This window comes from Pteropus alecto, unplaced genomic scaffold (assembly GCF_000325575.1).
Source record: "Pteropus alecto unplaced genomic scaffold, ASM32557v1 scaffold13, whole genome shotgun sequence".
Lineage (NCBI taxonomy): Eukaryota > Metazoa > Chordata > Mammalia > Chiroptera > Pteropodidae > Pteropus > Pteropus alecto.
In genome coordinates this window covers 5,880,105-5,886,841 of record NW_006434373.1, presented here as the reverse complement: position 1 = coordinate 5,886,841, position 6,737 = coordinate 5,880,105, and the positions used below count along the sequence as shown (strand labels likewise).

Genomic DNA, 6,737 nt, shown 5'->3' with positions numbered 1-6,737 from the left:
CACAAGAAAAAAATTTTATGACTACATATGGTGATGGATGTTAAATAGATTTATTGTAGTGATCATTTTGCAATATATACAAATATCAAATTATTATGTTGTACATCTGAAACCAATATAATGTTATATGCCAATTACATCTCAATAAAAAAGAAAAAAATTAAGATGAAAGTTGAAAAATAATGTGAAGCTTGATGTGTATGACAAAATGCATAAAGTTGACATTCTTGCAACTTAAAAAATCTGCTCATAATCTTCTAAGATGTAAAATTCAGGACAGATTCTAAATACAGGGTGTGGGAAGAGAATCAAAAACACTTAATCAAAAATGGTTAGTGGCAAGAGACTTCTGAAAGCAATTAAGAGAGGAAATTGGGAGATCAAAGATTGAAGGGAAAAGTGTGATGATGGTATGAATGCAAAGGTGGTCTCACATATGGAGAGAGGGTGAGATGTCAACATGGGGTAGGAAGGAACAGAAAGATTAAAAGTCAGACAATTATTGCCCTGGGAGTTCACGTTCCACGGCCCAGCTGCAATAGCAAACATTAGAAATAAGATAGGACCAAAGAACCACCAATAATTTTAATTTAAGTTAGTGAAGGGATAGAATTAAAAAGATAACTATTCCTACAGATGGGAAGTGGAAGAAAAATTAGAACATAAGGAAGATAGAAGATCAAAAATTAAAATTTGATAAAATAAATTATTTGTTAGTTCAAATATATTTAGTTTGTGTATGACAAGTTTCTATATATCCTTGTGACAAAATAAAGTACAATCTTTAAAGAGAGTAAAACAAGGTTCAATGAAATAATGTGTATTGTGTATGTTTTTGTTTAAATTGTATAATTTCACTTGAAATACCTCCAAAATTTTCTAAAACTTTTGCTTGGAAAGGGTAAAACTTTAAAATGCACTTGACATTACCAAGAAAAAAGAAATGTAAATAATTAGGATAGTATTATTATATAAATTTATTGTAGATGTAACTCTAAATTAACCTAAGCTGTTTCAGAAAATAGTTTTTCTTACAATTTTACGGTATTTAAGATAACATATTATCTTAATATAACAATTTATATATAATATTCTGATTTTTAAATAGTTGAATTATTTAAAAATATTTGTTACTACCTATCCAAGAATAAAGCCAAGCCACTAAAATATAGCTTCTTTCTATTTCTCTACGATGTGGTAGCTTTTCTAATTCTATTCTGCTTTTTAGACAATAATTTAAGAGATTTAAAAGATGTTAAAGTCAGGAAACTGTCTTTTATTATGATTCGCTACTATCATCTTATCAATAAACTCTCACAGTTCAGTGTAGCAACCAAACTGGTACATGTCTTAGCAAAAGAAATTCAGGCTCTGTGGAACCATTGAGTTTTCTTGAAGGAACAGGATTACAATAGACCATAAGCCATTTCTACAAATACAACAACAGCAATCCCTTCACTCTTTTTAGAGCATGTTATAAAAACTCAACAGAAAAAAATAAACTTTAGGGACTCTGGTGAGTGTTTTTTCAGGGTGAGGAAGGACAATCAATAGAGAAATAGTTCTCAGCTCCATTTTATTACTTCTCACTTCTCATTCAAAAAAGAATTTGCATAAATCTAATACCTATTTTGAGTAACTTTTATGTTACTATTTAAAATAACTCTTTTTTCAAGGCATGAGTAAAGAAGAGCTTTGGGGAGATTCATGAGTGTTGAAAGAAGGCATCTAATGACAAATCAATACGACAGTGACTGCTGAACATTGAGAATGTGAAATGAGAGAAATTCTGAAATACAGAATTATTACATGGAGTGTATTGTACAATTATGCTGACAAGTATACTAAAAAAGGGATGATAAATGTAAGATCACATTTTCATTTCTTAAGCAGTTACCTTACTGATTTGAAACTTTCAAAGAGAATCATATTCCAAATTATGATTTTAAACTGGATCAGAGTTAAAGTTTTAAGTATCACTGAAAATTTTAAACACACTTGATTTAAAGAATAATTAACTTCAATTATAAGATGAGCTCAAGTATTAAATATAGGCCTTAATGCTATGTATGGGCCCAAATTCTGATTTAATCTAACTAACTCAAATTATGCACACACACACACACTCACAAAATCTCCATGACTCTTCCTCCATTTATATGTTTAAACACAGAAAAAATTTGCGGGGCTGCTGATATCCATCCTAAGGCACATTCTACAGATAAACAAAAGACTTTGTTCACTGGATCTTTTCATTCAGAGCCTTTCATGAGCTGTGAATTCCCTCTAAAAGCACCTATCAGCATGAATAAACTGATAAAAGCAAATGTGTGAAATGCCTTTTACTTAACTAACAGGCATGACTCCAAATGCTAGAACTCCCACTGCTTTCATCTGAAACCCTAACCCATGATGATAGTAAACATGATTTGATGGAAGGTCCTTTACTAATGGTACAAGATCTTTGGCCTATTCTGAAGTAATAGTTAATGGAAAGCTCTGTCAGACATAATCCATTCCTGCACAGTCTTTCAGATTATCTCTTGTGACTGTGGTATTTCATTTTGTACAAATAGTCAGATTAATAAATCCATTCAGCCTTCCCAGAACATTCATTCATTCATGTGTTCATTAGGCAGTTGCCACCCTCGGGGATAAGGAGGTGACAAGTTATGCCCCATGCCTTCAAAGTCCAGTAGAGACATCATGCCTATAACTAGGTTTATAAAAAAATACATGGGAACTGTGGAGAGATGTGAGCAAGTTCAAACTAGTGGGAAATCTCAATTATGAAAGGTCAAAAGGACAAAAATATTAGTAAAGACACAGGAAACTTGTAAAGAATAAAAATTTTGATGGAATAAACTTACCTAGAACCTTGCACAGACAGAATATGAATTTCACTCAAGTACACATGGATTTTTTCCGCATGGATTTTTTTTTAATTGCCACATACTAGTTCATAAGAAAGTCTCATTTTCTAAGTATTTATATCACAAAGAAAAATAAGATAAAAAATAACAGTAACAAAAGGTAAATTAAAAATCCCCATATATTTAGAAAATCTAAGATCTAAATAATTGATGAAAGCAAACACAATGGAAATGATAAAATTCTTAAAACCAGCAATGAAAACATATTTTAACACTTGTGGAGTTCAGCAAAAGAGTATTTCAAAGACTATTAGATTTTACTACAGAAAAGAAATGAAGGGATAGATATCTTAAGTTAGTAACATCATAACAGAATCAGTCCAAATGATTTTTTTAAAAAAAGAAGATAATTTGGAAATTAATAAAATAGAAAAATGTGCAATACAAAGAATCGACAAAACAAAAAATTGGCTCTTCAAGAAAACTAATAAAACAGACAATCTTCTGGTGAGAATGGTGACTATAAACATAAAGAAGGCAGAAATATTCCATACCATAAATGAAAAAGGAGATACAATCACAGATAAAGAGACTAAATGGATAAGAGAATATTACGAACAAATCTATACTAATACATTGGAAAATAGACTAAATGGACGTTACTAGAAAAATACAATTTTTAAAAACACAGTCAAGAAGAATAGCTTGAAGAGTTCTAACTTATTTTAAAATTTTGTGTAAATAGTTTAAAATCTTTCCACAAGAAAAATATTTGGCCTAAATTGGTTTTTTAGGGCTTTTCCATATTACTCCACTTTTATATAAACTCTTCCAGAAAACAAAGAATGATAAATCATCCTCCAATTCCTACCCTGAGGCTTGTATAGCCTTGGCTCAATGCAGACAGGGCAGAACATGGCAAGAGTAATTCAGAACAATCTCAGAGATTCAGAAGTAAAATTTTTAAGTTCTGTATTAGCAAACCAAATTGAGACAACCACTTTGGAATACAATTTGATAATAACTTTTAACGCTTACTTATCCTACAACCTAGCAATTTTTCGGTGCTGGGCGAGGGAGGGTAAGTCTTTCACATGTATATGAGGAGACAGGTACACAAATCTTTAGAGCTGTTTATGATAGCAAAGGGAAAAAATAGTTGAAACCACCTAAATGTTTATCAACAATGTTACCAGAATTCCAAAATGAAGGAGTACAGGTTACAACACCACAATGGATAAACTGGAGTATATTCACACAACATGAAGTGTTATATAATAAAAAGCAAAAATAGAAATTCTTTATCATTGTTTCTCTCCTCCTAGAAATACTAGCTCTGACTGGTAGATACAGAGAAGCTGAGATACACAGCAGGAAACCTGAGCCTCACTAATCAAACTGTGGACCCAAGACCAGCATGGGATCAGCTAGGAACTGTAAAAATGTGAAACTTCTGTCTTCATCTCAAACTTACTAGTTCACATTCTATATTTTAACAAGTTTTATATGCATGTTAAAATTGAGAAGCTCTGCCTTACAGGGGCTATATCCATTATTCAGGACAGTATCAGCTAGTTAGACCTTCTGTTGCATCCAAGTATTTAGCAATTCTAGTGAAGGGAACCAAAATTTTGCCACCCTGAGGCCACCTTTTGGAATATTAATTTTAAGCTGTTTATTAAGAAGTAAGAGTCAGAAAGAACATTTCGCCCTCCCCTGCTTTCCTGCCCAAGAGATTCAGATAGAAAAACTTGCTTCAGGAAGGAAATTTTAAGATGTTCACCTTAGCTAAATTTGAATTAAGTGTGGTAAACAGGAGGGCTTCAGGCAGGGGCGTGTTCACTAGATATCCTCTGTGTCCTGTTGTTTCTGAGTCGCCTAGCAAGAATTTGCTACCATGTGTGTTCTGCTCTTTCTCAACTACTTGTAAATCACCCATTCTCACTTCTAAAGTCCAAGACCCCGTCCCCGCTTTCCTCTTTGTCTAAAAATGTTATATATACTCAATGTTGCCTTTGGAATTTTTGGAATTTTGAGATTTTCATGGTTATGTGAATTCCCCATATGCATGTATTAAAATTGTGATTTTCTCTTGTTAATTTGTCTCTATTAATTTGATTATAAGCTCAGCTAGAAGACCTTGGGTGGGAGAAAAAGTATTAATTTTGTTAGTCTCCGTGGTAGCATTATTCTTTTGAACATACTTAAATGTATGAAACATTTCTTGAGTTGCTACTCTGTGCCTGCCATTTTATTAACTGCTACAAATACAAGTAAAATGCTCTTTGTTTCTTTAATTAATTAATTAATTAATTTTTTTTTTAATTGAAGAAATGGTAGGTAGACGGGGAAAATTAAATCATTTCTTTGTTTTGGTTTTAGTCTCAAAGAATTCACACACACACACACACACACACACACACACACACTGACACAAGTTTTATAACCCTGCATGACCAAACTGAGTTTGATACTTTTCTTAATATTATGGTAATATTATATAATGGTTATATAACTATGTGAACGTAATTATTTTATTCTCATCTTCTGTCTTAATGTATCTTTAATGATGGATAGTGATCATGACTCCTTCTATGGATACAAAATATATGCTCTTACTATATTTCTGTGTCATATCACATTCAAAAAATTCAAGAGCTTAAGCAATAACCTAAACTCTGGTTCCCTTTTGCAATTTAGCTTGAAACAGAGAGCACAACTTTCCACTATATCCATTGGGCTGTCTCTGATCCATTGACCTTTGAGTTGATTTCAGGATGACTTGCTAAGGCACTAATTCAGGCAAATTTTGAAAGAGGTCAGTAATATTCCTAGTATAAACTCTATCATGCTTCTTCTCTGATCCTGGAATAAAATTCATAATACACTATACTTGCATATATTCTACTCTTAAAAATTTGTGTAATGTTTACAACTCTACATAGAGATATGGTGGCTGCAACAATTATAAATCCCAAGCGATACAGATGTTATCATGAGTGCTGTGGCTACCCCTAACTTGGATGGAGAATGGCTCTTGGTAAGGTTCTGAACCCAAAAATGCAAATATACTTCAATTTACATGGGTTGCATTCCCAGAAAATCCACTATTTATATTTAAGCCACATCAAAAATATAAGACATAAGACAGAGTTAGACTCGAGGCTCAGTCTACAGCCATACTACCCTGAACAAGCCCAATCCCATCTAATCTCGGAAGCTAAGCAGGGTTGGGTCTGGTTAGTACTTGGATGGGAGACCTCCTAGGAAGACCAGGTGCTGCTGTAGGCATGAAAAATAAAAAATAAAAAAAATAAGAGATTGTAAGCTAACAAGGTCCTTGCAATCTGTGAGGTCAACCAAGAGTTGCCTTGCCTAAAAATAAATTAAACTCAAGGCTCAAATCATTTTATTTTTTTAAACCTGAAAGATTATCTGGTAAGACATTAGAAATTTGTACAAAGCTCGGGATATTTTTTGTTATAGAATAGAGACCTGACCTTTGCAAAATGTCTAATATCCTTGACCTCTATCTGATAATTGTCATGGCCCTCAGTTTTGTGATGACAAAAAAGGCCCCCCACAAATTTCCCTAAAAGAGAAATCCTTCAGGAGACAGTCCTGCCCCACTGAACCTCTGCCCTAAGCAGGCTTCTCAGGGAAGTCCTAACTTTGATCCCACACTGCCTTTGGAAAGAAGCCAATTGTCCTTGTGCCTGGAACATTGTAAGTGAATATTTACCTACATCTCTTCTGTATTTTCTTTTCTCTAAATACACTAGTGTGCCCCTACCAGCTAGCAAGGGGAGATTATTAAATATTTTTACATTTTGCAAGCCAGTTGAAGTCATGTTAGTGATTTAA

The 6,737-nt window shown here is 33.0% G+C and overlaps 1 pseudogene; it reads left to right on the top strand.

Moving 5' to 3' along the window:
- The first annotated feature begins 6,042 nt into the window (after positions 1–6,042).
- LOC112477822 lies at positions 6,043–6,161 on the top strand (annotated as a pseudogene).
- The last annotated feature ends 576 nt before the right edge of the window (positions 6,162–6,737 follow it).